The sequence below is a fragment of the Pinus tabuliformis genome, chromosome 3_2 (genome assembly GCF_031772625.1).
Source record: "Pinus tabuliformis cultivar Carrire ecotype Pingquan chromosome 3_2, CPIR1, whole genome shotgun sequence".
Classification (NCBI taxonomy): domain Eukaryota; kingdom Viridiplantae; phylum Streptophyta; class Pinopsida; order Pinales; family Pinaceae; genus Pinus; species Pinus tabuliformis.
In genome coordinates, this window is record NC_142302.1 from 407,871,821 (window position 1) to 407,886,501 (window position 14,681).

Consider the following 14,681-nt stretch of genomic DNA (forward strand, 5'->3'; position numbering starts at 1 on the left):
GTTAAAAAGGTTGTGGCTAGGGTACTGAAGTTATCAAACGAAGCTCTAGGTAATTCGATATACCACTTTGCTGTCGGACCAATTAACGTTCTCTGAAAAAGGCGAAGCCTAATCGAATCATCGTTTAGGGTGTTTGATGAACACCACAGATGAAAGGTCATCACATGATTCGACGGGTCTTCACCCGGATTTCCATTAAATTTAGGAATATCTAACAGAAGTTTATGCGGAATCGCTGGCCACCAAGTGGTGTAAGCAATTGGATCGTTTGTTAGCCGATTTAGATCTGGTAACTCTAAAGTCGCCACGAAGGGTAACTGTTGATTCAGGTTTGGCGAAGCATACCCAGGATAAGATGTAATTGCCTGAGCAGTTGGTCTTTGCATACCAGCATAATTCATTTGATGCTGGTAACTTTGGTAAGGTTGATGGGCATAACCATTATATAATTGTTGATTTTGACCGTTTTGAATATACAGCTGTCCATTATTTGCAAAGATTTGTTGCTCAGATCCTTGGTAAACTTGTTGGAATTGCGGTTGTTGATATTGCACCAGCCATGGTTGTGAAGCCATGTGTTGTTGTCCAATACTGGCTGTTTGACCAAGATGAGGGGTAATTGTACCTGTTTGGGCCTGTGTCATTCCACTAGTTGGCGATTGTGGTTGAGTCGCAGGGATAAGAGGCTGTTGCATTACGACCTGAGGTTGGCATACAACAGGCAACGCTTGTACTTGCGACACCATCATAATAGCCGGTGTAGTTGGTATATTTGACATAGGTAGACATTGTTGCATCAAGTATACAACTCTTGGTTGTTGAGGTAGTATTGGCACCCAACCGCTAGATGTAATTCCAGCATAATCTAAATTTTATTGTGAACTCTAGTATGGTTGTTCTCCCGGAGGAGACAATGAAAGGGTATATTGCCCCCCATACGGTGGTAATCCAGTACTCAAAGGAATGATTTGCCCTTGAGGACCGGACTGCCCAAATTGACACCGTGAAGGATCAATTTGCTGAGACTCAACATAAGAGCTCCCGGATATTACTCCGGATGAACAAACGGGAACGGACCATACTGTCGAAATAGCCCCTGAGTGGGCCCCATCTAGCGATTGAGAGCTAGTTGGGATAGATGGTATGCCGACGAACATTGTTGGAGTGATAGCAGGAAGTTCTGTCGTCGCTGTGTCAGATGACACAGTCCTAGATGTCGATGGTTGTTCAGACATTTCTAGTCTATCCAAAAGATTTCCTAGCGATTCTACAGGAGCTTCCGATAACGGTAGACTAATTTCTGATGAAGAAGGATATAGGGTGATCCCGACTCCAAATTGTGATGGAGTACTAGATGGAGGATCCTCCACAATCTCTTCTATAGCAATCAGACCAGGTGGAAGAGGAAGACCGTCAGGTCCGTAAAATATTTCTGGTGTCGAAGAAGGTATAGATTCTGCAGTGACAGATGTTTGGGAATAACACCTTCCGAATCAACTGTAGATGGAGCTGGTTCAGTAATACAAGTGTTTACCTTCACACTAGGATCAGCTCTACTGTCCTTTGGTGGCTGCGGAACTTCTTCTATAAAGGTAGGGATACCAGAAATGTTTGGAGTAACCGGAGTCTCCGATGGTGTCGGAACACTTGTTCCAACTTTACCAGGGGATTTTGAACTGGTTAAACGAGTTCGCTTCGTCCGTAACAGTTTTGATTTTGGAGACAAAGACGGTTGACTCGTAAGCCTCCGCGAACGACGGGGTTTCAATTGACTTTCTTCCACAATAGCGGATTACTTGATCAAATAAAAATCAAGGGGAAATATGTTTCCGAATTAAATGAATTTTAAATGCTTTGACACAACTTGTTTTTTCAATTTTTAAGAGTCGAGAAAAAACAAAAGATGACTCTAGTCGCCTTCGATTTTTAATGAGCTTGAAGTGACAAGTGCTCAGATGGACCTTTTCCTTTAAGGAGTCTGAAAAGGAACGAAAGAGACTACTCTGGAAATCTAGACAGAGGGATTACCAAACCAATCGCAAAACTGCAGAATACTTTTTACGGTACGGCAATCAATCTTCCTGAATGTTGTGTTCAGTGCATTGCGATCGATAGGGCGGCAGACATGGCTTCCTATGGATAAAGGATATAGCCTATTGTGGTCTCCCAATATATACTCGACAGTACGTGGGAGCACAAGTTCGTACTAACACTTGTCGTCTCAAAGTGGAGGAATCACCCAACCAGCAATGAAAACAACAGTTACCAGGTTTTACAACGCCAGAATATGTCTCTAGCCTAGACTTCTAAATGTTGTGTGTTAGGTTCCAAAGCGTTTTTAGATTCATTAAATTTATTTTACAGTTGATCTTGTTTAAGAAATTTGCCTTTCAGGTTCACCGCGTGATGTAGATATACAATTCCTAAAATGCAATCTAAGATGATAAACAATCGTTTAATCTTCTTTTTGCAATGAAAATCCTAGCTACTAAAGAAAGAGAGATGATATTCTTTCAACATAGAGCAGAGAGCACACACTATATGCACTGTCCTAAATCAAACCAACAAACAATATAAATGCAAATGCACATGCATGTATTTGTTTTCAGCCTTCTTAATGTGTGAATGATAAAAAGAAAGCTAAGCGCAAATCTGAATTATTTTTCAAAGCGACATTACTAACAAGCTTCTTTTCAAGACAAAATGAAGACAATGATGACACTTTGCGATTTGGAATTGAAAACTTGCTTTCGACACTTGAAAAACTACTAATTCAAATCAAATACAAGAGTAACAGTGTAATCAACTATCAAGAACAATCGGATTCTCTTCTATGACTAAAAACGACACTTGCGACACTTCCAAATCAAGAAACGACAGTTCAATTACGCTACTTCTTTGTAAAAGAGAACTGAAAATGGCTCACAATACATAAAAAAATTTACAGTTCTTTGCACAATGGAGGCGGAATAATGGCAAGGAAGGGGGTTTCCACAAAGGTATACTGACTACAGACAGCAAAACTCCTGAATAGAGCTGAAAAGAGTGAAGAAAAACCAAAGTCTAGAGGCAAAATTAGCCTTCTCTGACCAGCGCACCTGTTACACAGGGATTCCAGTATGCATCCCACCTACAGCACACGAGAAGTGCGATGCATACTGATATCCTTGAAGAGAGGGTGTGATGGTACAGTGCGAGACTTTTGATCCAGTTCTTGATCACAGTTTGCAGCATAGTTCAGGGATTTAGGCCGAGCAAGTGATAATCAGTAAATAAATCACAGGGGTAGATCTAAGGAGGTTACTAGAGCCACCACAAGGGCAATTAGAGAGTTTGTAAATCGATTGTTCAGTTCATAAACAAAACCCAGAGATAGACTGAAGCAGCATTGATCTACTTTGCACTTGCATAGCAAATGCAGTTCGAAGGCTAGCTAGCTTGACTTTAGGCTCCATCTGTAAGTTTATAAAGCAAACAAATATAGACAAACAAACAATCTATTCGCTCCCCAGCAGAGTCACCATTTTGTTATCGAGAAATCTAGTGTCTATGCAGAGCTGCTAGTCCCACTAAGACTGGTAGCTATCTTAGAAACAAACAAACTAAAACTACTTTCGTTTTCCTTTATGAGAAGTAGATAAGAGGGGAACAAAGGAGACCAACCTCTGTCTTGCGCTTGGTTCCTTACTTGATTCCTCTCCCTTCTGATAGATCTTTGCCACTCGCTTCCTCATCTACCCAGCTTCAAAGAGCACCTGTGGAATCAAAGCAGCATAACACTATCCAAGAACAGAGATCTACTATCATAAAAAATATAGGACCACATATATTGACCACACAAATGCATATATCATCAATCATACAAGAATGTGGAGGAAAACTTGAATAGCTTTATTAATATCAAGAATAGCAAAGAGGATTGCAACCAATTGTTCTGAACCAGCGTCATCCTCTCAGCAGGAAATCCCTTCTTCACCTCATGAAAAGCTTAGATCACCCAACACTATGATGTTACACCAAGAAACCAGCAGCACTTCCTTGCAAGATACAAAATTCCAGCCTCTGGATCTCTGGGATGAGGGATCCATATATAGATGATTGCAGGGAGGTGAGTCAGCTTCTGAGATTTGATTAGTGTCCTCTCTCTAATAGTTCTTGATTCCACTTGGATATCGATGATCTCTTACTCATCGCTGAGCGAATGCAGAGAGGCAAGTGTCACAGGATAAATTTCTGGAATATTCCATGATCCTCCACCTCACAAATTAACTCTGCCATTTGTCCACTCTCACCCATCACACCCCATAGAAGGGATTTTCAATATGCATTGCACCTCCCGTGTGCATTTAGGTGGGATGCAGCGCACTTTGACCATGGAGCAGGTGAGATGGTCCAGCTTTGACCAGTTCTGAGTAGTTTTTCATGGAGAACCTCTGGGAGATGATGTAATCAGCTAACCTTGTTCTTTTAGGGGATGGAACAACACTTTTAGGGACTTAGGAGTCCTTGGTTTATGGACATGTTTGATTGGGGTTGCAGAGCCCAAAAATGTCTATAACACAAATACCATAAAAAAATCTATGTTACCTAGATGTTTGCCTCTTGTTTCTTGCTTTGGGTTGAGCTTCTACCTGAATTCCCTTGGATGATTTATTTGCTATATTTGCCTCTTTCGTGAGATGACCATTATGTCATTTTTCTCCTTCAATTTCCTTTTGGTTTCTCCTAACTACTTCTTGACTTGGTTAAGTTGCTTTATACGGATATCATTCTTTCTCTTGACCTCTTCCAACTTGAATTCCAAGAGATTAACTTATGATGCATCTAAGTCAATATTGCTTTGATCCATCTTCCAATTATTAACTATTCTTGAAGATGACCTGCTTTGATTCCACTTGTTGGCCCAAAAGTCACATTAAGAGGGGGGTTGAATCAGTGCGAGGTCAATTTCACAATTTAACAATCTTTCTTAGTCATACATTCATATAGTAGTGAATCATTATGTCATCAATTATGTCAATGCATCATCATATCAATAACATAACAAAAAGAAATCAACAACATAAGAAAGCATCACATCAGAAGGAGATGCAAACTTTTAGGTGGAAACCCAAATGGAGGAAAACCACCAACTCTTATTCTACTCAATCTTCAATATATTTACATCAATTTGTAGGACCCAACCAGCGGGAGGAAGCTACCCCCAAAATAAGCAAGCTTCCACTTACGGTAGGCTACAACCTGATTGAGGCATCAACCTCAATGATGCAAGAAATTGCTCACTGTAGTCTACAATTTGATTGAGGCCCTAACTTCAACAATGAGTAGGCTCGAACCTAGCAATGAGTAGGCTCCAACCTGCTCTAGGCTCTAGCTTGATTGAGGCTCCATCATCAGTAATGAGTAGGCTCCAACCTCCTTCCTCTGCTTCCTTTTGGACCTTTATTTCATCTCATTTTCAAACTGGATCCACGATCATAATATATCACTAAACCTACATACAAAGTAAATTTTCACAAACTACAACCACAACTTGCACACTCTGCCACTACTAGAAAAATTGTCTCATTGTCTCTTCCACACAACTTGAAACCACTGTAATTCCATATAACCTGCAATATTGTATTTCCATAAACAAGTTGTACCATTACTATCACAAGTTTCATGTCAATCTTTATTATTAGTTATCATACTACTATCCCAAACTTTGCTCCAACTAATTCATCGATATGGTCACTTAGGCCCCTTCTTAGAACTTGTTTACTTCATATATTCAAGACATCTTCATTATGCCCATAGACCCTCCAAACACACACAAGAGCTTCTTGTCATCAAATACTAGCCAAAACAACAACAAACCCCTCTAGTTGCATCCATATTCAAGTCTTCATCCCCAACTTCTTTCAAATTTCAATTTGGATTAATAATGACTCCAAAAACCCATAATAAGCCATAATAAACAATATATAAAATTAAATGTTCAAAATATTTCCTATTTTCAGGCACTTTTCATCAAAAAATCAAATTAACGATATGGTCACTCAAGCCCGTTCTTAGAACTTGTTTACTTCATATATCCAAGACATCTTCATTATGCCCATAGACCCTCCAAACACACACAAGAGTTTCTTGTCATCAAATACTAGCCAAAACAACAAACCCATCTAGTTGCATCCATATTCGAGTCTTCATCCCCAACTTCTTTTAGATTTCAATTTGGATTAATAATGACTCCAAAAACCCATAAAAACCATAATAAACAATATATCAAATTAAATTTTCAACATAAACAATATATCAAATTAAATTTTCAACATATTTCCTATTTTCAGGCACTTTTCAACCGAAAAACAAATTAAATATACGACAAAATGACCATACATATATATATTACCAACCTATTTTCGTTGTGGGTCAAACTCTCGTCCATCGATATACTATACCAACAACTTACCAAATACACTCCCGATGCACCTTGAACACTCAATGACTAATATATTTATAGTGGTATCATTGTATTCCACAAAGCCCCGTCGATTCTCCAATCCTCCGTGGCTCAATTCTAGTTTTTGATATGTGTCGTGACTTGAGATATAGGGCCACGTGGCTAGATATTACTCACCCTCATCCCCATGGCTTGGGCATATGTAAGCTATGGTTCAAGGCCACGGTGTCCTTTCCTATGTCGATATAAGAATATGACATCAGAATAGGATTGTCGTCCTATACAAATGTGGTGGTTTAACCAGTGAGATCCATTGCAAAAATAGTGGTTGGGCCTCGTCAACGTGTCCACTTGAATCCAACTAGAATGTGAAACTAAAAAACAGTCATGTGAACTAAATTCATCAAACCGAAGGCGATGAACGAGACATAAAAATTGTTTCAACTTGGGACAAAAATTTCTCGACCGCAGACAGCACGAACCAAACCACAGTGCAAATGATACAAATCAATTACAAATTTTAATGTCTTTTAAGGCCGTCAGTGACACCATATTTATAGTGCTTGCGCCATGGAAGGCCCGACCATACTCGTTCCAAAGAATCCAAAATTTTAACCAATATAAATAACTGGGCCGACATTTCCATATAATTGATTTATATGACCTAGACCTTAGGGTTTTTGGTAGCTCCATTGATGACATCATCATGATGTTAATGATCCATGTCATCGCTTCGTTGTTCCAGTATACATAGATAAAGTAGTTGACTTTCATAAGGTGCATTTAAATCTTATTGCAATATGTATGTTGTAATATATATGTGTTTAAATTACTGTTAGAGAATGAATTTATATATATATATATAACTGTGTGTTTACTTATGTGTATAATACTGGTTTATATAGAGTACACATTTTGTTGTAATATATATGTGTCTAAATTATTGTTAGAGAATGAATTCATATATATATATATAAATATATAATTGTGTGTTTACTTATGTGTATAATACTAGTTTATATAGAGTATACATTTTATATAGAGTATACATTTTGTTTATTGTAAGTAGAATTATATGTATAAACATATTGCATTAAATATTTATTTATGCATTTGTTTTATATGCATATGTACATATTTGTTTATGGGATGTGGGTATTTATATATATATAAACCACTTAAAAGCTATGGAGAGTATGAGCAATAATGTGGCTGACATTAATTAGGTAAGATTTGCCTTTAATAAATACTCTTAATCCGGATCTCAGTTCATCAAAATAACTTGTCTAGTCAAGAAGGCTCTCATCGAGTTGGACATTGATAATTGCTTTTACACCTATTCTGCATGTTTCAAATAAATGGCATTTTTGGTAACTTGGTATATTAATGATCATCATGAGATTAAAGTTAGAGATTTGTGACACCCATTGCAACCCGTAATAATTCAAAGAGGGCTGGTAGGTAGTGTTACACCAACCCCTTTGGGATAAATTTTTGGGCATTGGAGTTCACTTGTCGAAAGAAATCGTTCAAAAGAAAGAGAGATGTTGTTGGTACCTAGGAAACCCATAATATAAACTCACTTAAGAGCATAACATAGTTACTATATTCCGTAGCTACAACATGTCAAACTAAAAGATTTGAACTTTGTTGGGAAGGATCACAATAATTGTGCCCAACCACCCAAGCTAAACTCAATTGAAAAAAATATTTAATTAATCTATATATGATATTTTTATTTATAAAAACAGTTACACAAATATTTAGAAATCTATCTTTTCCTCTTGCTAACGAACCATATTGGTTGGTTCGAAACACATCAGCAATCAATACTTTTATGTGATGGATCTAGAAGATAGATTTCTAAACAATTCTACTCACAAAAGCCTCCATTCAGATAAATAAATTTAATAATTAAAAATATGTGCTTCAATTCAATTTAAAAGAAGAAAAAAATAGAATAAGATATAAATCTTATAATTTTTCATAACTAAATTTATATATATAAAAAATATATCATATTACAAACAATAAAACATAAAATATTAATTTATTATTCAATTTAATTATAATCTTAAAAATTAAATTATTAATATTAATATTAAATTGATAATTTACCAACAAAGTTTCACTATAATATAATAAATATATATGCATTAAAATAATAATAATAATAATATTATTATTATTATTATTAAACCCGAACAATGAATATGTGTATTAAAAATCCATCGTTTGGGACATGGTCTTACAACAAAGATTACAAAAATGATGTTTTCCACTACCAAGAACTAAGAAGAAAGCTTATCTAAATACAAAAGCTAGAGTTTTCTAACTACAACAATAAGAAAACTTCTTGGCCTAGATACATATAGTCGCCAAAAGGCCTTCGAAATCTTAATACATTTTAACGAAATATAGCTTATTTATGAGGAGGACATGCCTGATTTCCCAAAACACAATGGTCTATAGGAAAAACATTTAAATATGGCAGGCTTCTAGTGACTTAATTTATCAAATCTCCCAGAGAAGACCATCCCTATTGAAGTCGACTAACATAAATTTGAAGCTCATTGAGTTGAATATGGAGGGCCATGATTTTGTCTTCCACGGTTTCCAATTTGACTCTATGCTCAACTAGGAATTTCCTTGTTATAGTCTAGGTTCAGATTGTCTATTTGTGATGGAATTGTAGGTGAACTACCTCCTATTGCAATTGCTCTATGTCCTCTTCCAACTCGGGGGGGAGAATTTTCCCAAAATCCTTCCACACCATACTTTGAGTGATGATTCCAAATATTTTCAATTCAACTTGAGACTAATCCTATAATAATAGCTTCATAATAAACTTATAGGAAAGGGCACAACTTTTCTTGTTTACATAGCCCAAACTCAAATTTGTGGGAATAACAACCAACATTTGAAACTTCCATGAGACAAGTAGAAAAGACATCATGCCTCGATACCAATAGAAGATTCCAAAGGAATTAACACAAAAAACCCAGATAGGATCAAACTTTCCCGAGATGGAAAAAGGGGGACTAAAAAGGTTAAACAAAGAGTAAATTCCCCAAGGAAAAACTTGAAAATAAAGAAATCCAAAGACTAAATTAGAGACCAGGGCAGGTCAATTCAAGGAGGAAACACTAGCATCAAGAAGCCTATAGTTCATAGGGACATATAGGGTCTCAATTGATCGAGAAAAGACTCAACAAACCATGCAGACAGTTTTAACCTAACAAATTTTGACTTCCTACCAAGGGTAAGGAAATTTAAATTGGAGAGCATACCACCCAAAACCATACATAAACCATTAATAAACAAAAACATACTAGGGAATCTCGATGATAGAGAACAATTTGACATGATGAATACCACAATGGGGACTAATTGCTTAGTCGTTTAATGCTTTCTTAATTTCCTGAATACTCCCATTCCCACCATCGATCATGATAAAAATGCATCACCTTAAGCTCCTTGACCATGGATTCTCTTGGCATTAGATTGACCTAGTCATGCCAAAGGACAATTGAAATCCTCAGGGTTAGCTCACACAAAGGAATTATGCCTTCCCATCAACACTCATTCACTGTCACCTAAAATTTCCTCTCATCCCATCCTTTCTATTGTAGAGCTAGCCCATTTGCATGTAGTCATGTCCTTATTGATAAGATAACGATGGTTGGTCTTTTATCAAATTGCATGGAGGGAACGTGGATGGATGAGCTTCCCGCCATCACAATACCACTATTAATGGCCATATCAACAACATGAATAACTATTAGTCCACCAAAATTTCCTTTTTTCTTGACAATTCCAATGATCATGGGATGGAATGATATGATATTTAACTGTGTATAAGAAATGATTCCCCTGCCATGCTTATTGCCTTATTTTCCATTGCATTCACCATAAAATTGTTATGCCACAGAATGTGAAAACATCAGATATTCTGAAAATTGAGCAAGAAGAACCTTGATATAGAGAAAAATTGAGTTAAGTAGTGGATCCTTAGGGCTAGTACCTTTTCTGAAGATGGTCTATTATAATTTGGAATCTCAAATAGTGAGTATCCAAGTAATTATGAAAGGTGGAGCTAGAGATAGACCTTGAAAATTCTCATATGCTTCAACTTAATTGTTGGAGGCCTCCCCAAAAGCCAAACAAAATCAATTTTCATTTGTCCTTTGGAAGTAAAAAATAGCTACCTACACCTACCACGCCTATTTACTTTATTAATCTTAACATAAATTAATAAAATGAATTAATATTCTTTTATATTTCTAAAAAAAAAATATTTAAATAATTTTAAATTTTAAAAATATATTTAAATGTTTTATTATGTCTACCCCAACAGGTATTTACACAATAGGTATTGAGTTGATTACATATTAGTTTAGTCAAACATGTAAAATATTTTACAATTCTACAAAAGTATAACTGATCCGGATTTAAATAGGAACACAAAAAATTATAGATATAACCATAAATACAGAGATGCAATAGAAATAACACTTCATTTCATTAATATCAAATACTAAAATATGCTTACAAATAGAATGGAAATAAGACTAGCTCGAGCAATGGTAGCATATCTCTCAGAAGGGATGTGGTGGCTACATGTCTATGAATTGTGTTACAATGAGGCTTGAAGGCCTATATATTATTGAAAAACAATGGAAAACCCTAAAAAACCAAAAACCTAACCTTAGGAGATGAAGCACCAAACTATGGGCCTTGTTTCGGTAAATTGGTACATCAACTTCCCGGGGTCGTAACTTTGGCATACGATCTTCGTTTGATGTGTACAATACCTCGTTAGAAAGATATATATGAGGAATACAACTTTTCCCAAAAAAAATGTTGTTTAGGGCCTCAAAACGATGCTTGAAGTTCAGGACCCGAAAAACTACCAAAATTAGTAAATTGTGCTATAAATAAGGAAACTGAAAAAAATGAAAGAAACAATGGTGGGGGTCCAAGTGGAATAGTAGGGTGGCCACCAATATGCACCTGGATCATTCCATTCCCTTTAGGAAGCAATGGTCCCCATTGCATTGAGTTCCTCCATGAGATGAGGAAACTTTTGCTGGACTTGGTCCCTGGTGAGCTACTTGCCCTAGTGAAGTAGTTGGCCTGCTTTGACAAATCGATATAGTTGGATCCTTTGTTGTTGGGTTTTCTTGATCTGTGTTTCCATGATTCGATCAATTGTGGCTTGTTCTATGTAGTCTAGATTTAACACTATAGGTGTGAGTTGTTCTGCAAAGTCTGATGTGTCTAGCAATGATGGGAAGTATTGTTGAAGGCAATCCACATTGAATACTAAGTTTAGGTGAAGGAATGGGGGAATTATGAGATCAAATGCATTGTCTCCCACAACCTTGGTAATTGTGTAAGGACCATATCAGAGTGGTCTAAGTTTCCGATAGGCTCTGGTAAGGTGCTCCTTCTACAAATGCAACCAAACTTTGTTTCTCACCTAAAACTTGTGTGGCACCCAATGTTGATGATATCCCTACTTGTACTTGGCATTTGATTTCTCCATAATGTCATGGAACTGCTAAAGGATGTGTTGGATGTGCTCAATAAAGTTGTTTTCCTTATTAGCTTCAGGCTAGACATGAGCCGAATCTGCTTGAGTAGCTGCAAATGATATGGCCACATCAATGGGACATAGTCGCTGGAATCCCAAGCCCACATGAAAAGGGCTATGACCAATCGAGCTATGGAGAGCCCGGTTATAATTGTGTTAAACATAGGGGAGGCTCTCATCCCATGTGCGTGGATGCTTTGAGTTGTACATGCGTAGAATTTGTACGATCATCCTGTTGACGAGCTCTGTCTAGCCATCAGTTTGGGGATGGAAACCTGTGGACTTAGTGAGCTTGGTGTCCAACATTGACTAAAGACTAGACAAAAATGTATTAAGGAACTTCTTGTCCCCAATTGGAGATGATAGACTGTCGAATCCCAAAGTGTACCCACACTCATTCAAAGATGAGTTTAGCAGTGCCTTTTGCTGTGATATTCTTCTTGCAGGCCGCCATAATGGCCATCTTTGAGAATCTGTCAACGACCACAAAAACACAGTTGTTGCCATGCTTAGTAGAAGGAAGGCCCGACATATAATCCATGGAGATGGATTCCCAAGGTCAACTAGGGGTAGGCAGCGGAGTATAGAGGCCTTGATTCTTGATGGTCGGTTTGGAAATGGCACATGAAGTGTAGGATCTGATGTACTTCCCGACATCCTATCGAATATTTAGCCAATAAAATTACTTCTGCAATACTACCACCGTTTTCTTGACCTCGAAATGCCCAGTGACCCAGCTGTAATGCACTTCCCAAATCATCTTGGCACGCTTGCTTGAAGGAACACTAAGGTTTCCTAGGTGGCATAACAGGGCATCATGGGGGTGAAATTCGAAAAGGCCCTCCTTGGATTTGAAGGCAATCTTCCACACATCAGAGGGTTCGATTGGTACATGGTGATATCCAGACTTCAAGTCGATCTTGTTGAAATATTCCCCCCCCCCCTTGAGTTGGTCCAGAAGATCATCAATCCGTGGGATCGGGTACCTATTCTGGACAGTGATCTTGTTCAGCGCCCGATAGTCAATACAAAGTCTCCAACTCCCATCCTTCTTATGTACCAACACGATCAAGGTCCCACGGGGCAATGAACTTAGTCAGATGTGACCTTTCTGCAACAACTCCTGAATCTGCCTCTTGATTTCATCGTTATCTAGAACGGAGCACCGATAGAATATTGCATTGGGAAACGACACACCTAAGGTCAGGTCGATGGAGTGCTTGACCTAACAGTCCAAAGGCACCCTTGCGGGGGAGGTGAAAATGTCCTCGTACTCCTCCACGACCTTGTCCATCTATTATTGTCATGCGGAGGGGCCCTCTCTAGAGGTCGTGGCCACTGTCTCCTTCTTTCCCTAAGGGCGTAACATCAGGAAAACAAATTTCTCGGTTTTGGAAATGATCTTACTGCATTGCTTTGTAGTAACCAAAGATATGGCGGTAGGCGGTGCTACATTCGGTATCCTGTACAACTTATTTCCCAAGGTAACAATAACAACGTGAGGTCTTGACTCATACACAGTATGTCACTTCCACAAGTATGGTCAGCATAATAATACATCACAAACATCAAGGGGAGCAACATCACATAATACCTCATTTGTGAAGGGCTTGATGCTGTATGGAAGGCGACACTGTTGACTCATGTGAAGATCTCGTCCTTGGTGAAGATACCTGATCATGTACATTTGTGGGTGTGTTGTGGTCAGTAAGCCTAGTCGCTTCACGACCTCTACCGAAATGAGGTTCTTTTGGCTCCCCTATCTACAATGAACTATAGTAGGGAACCCTTTACCCACATCTGGGAGTGGAAAAGGCGCTCCTCCTCCTTTGGATCTATAGGTTACCCCTTTTGGATCTTCGTGGTGGAAATGGTGGCATTGGACTTCACATCGATAATCTACTTACCTTTGTCATTTCGCTTGTCGGGTTCTAACTCAGAGTCGGAACATGCATCTGATTCTGAAGCCTTCAGCTTGGCCACTAGTGAATGCTTAGCCTGACACTCACTTATGTTTTCAGTGGAGCTCTTACGGAACTCACACCACTTTCCAATGTCCTTCTTCAGCTTTGCGGTGTTATTTTTTGCTTGCAACTTTGATGGGTTGTCCTCAGTCGCCCTACCTTGGCTTTGTCCCTTATTTTTCGGTTTGGGGGCACCTTTCCATTGCTTTAGATTCGCAGATCCAAAGCCTCGCTTCTTCTGTTTAAACTTCTACTCGATCTTGATGGTGTATCGGTACACCATGCCAAGCAAGGAGATGTCCAAGAACTCCATCTCGTCCTAGATGTACCTGTGTACGCAACCACAACACTTAAGTACCAAATGTTTCTCAAAATCCTTGATACCCAACTTCGTGCGAAGGGTATGAAAAACATTGGTAAACTCCAGTACATCTTGGTCCCTTCCTTGCCGCAGCATGGTCCACTTTATGTATTTATTTTCATATCTCTTGACAGGGTAGTACTGCTCCTTGATGGCGTCCTGTAACGAATTCCAAGTGGGTGCAGCTGAAAACAGTGAGGTCATACTTTGATCCTTCTGCTCACAGTAGGTTTCCCACCAATCCTTCACATAGGGGGCGGCTTTGAGAAGAGAAAAAGTAATCTTTTCCTGGCTAGAAAAATCATGAATAGAAAA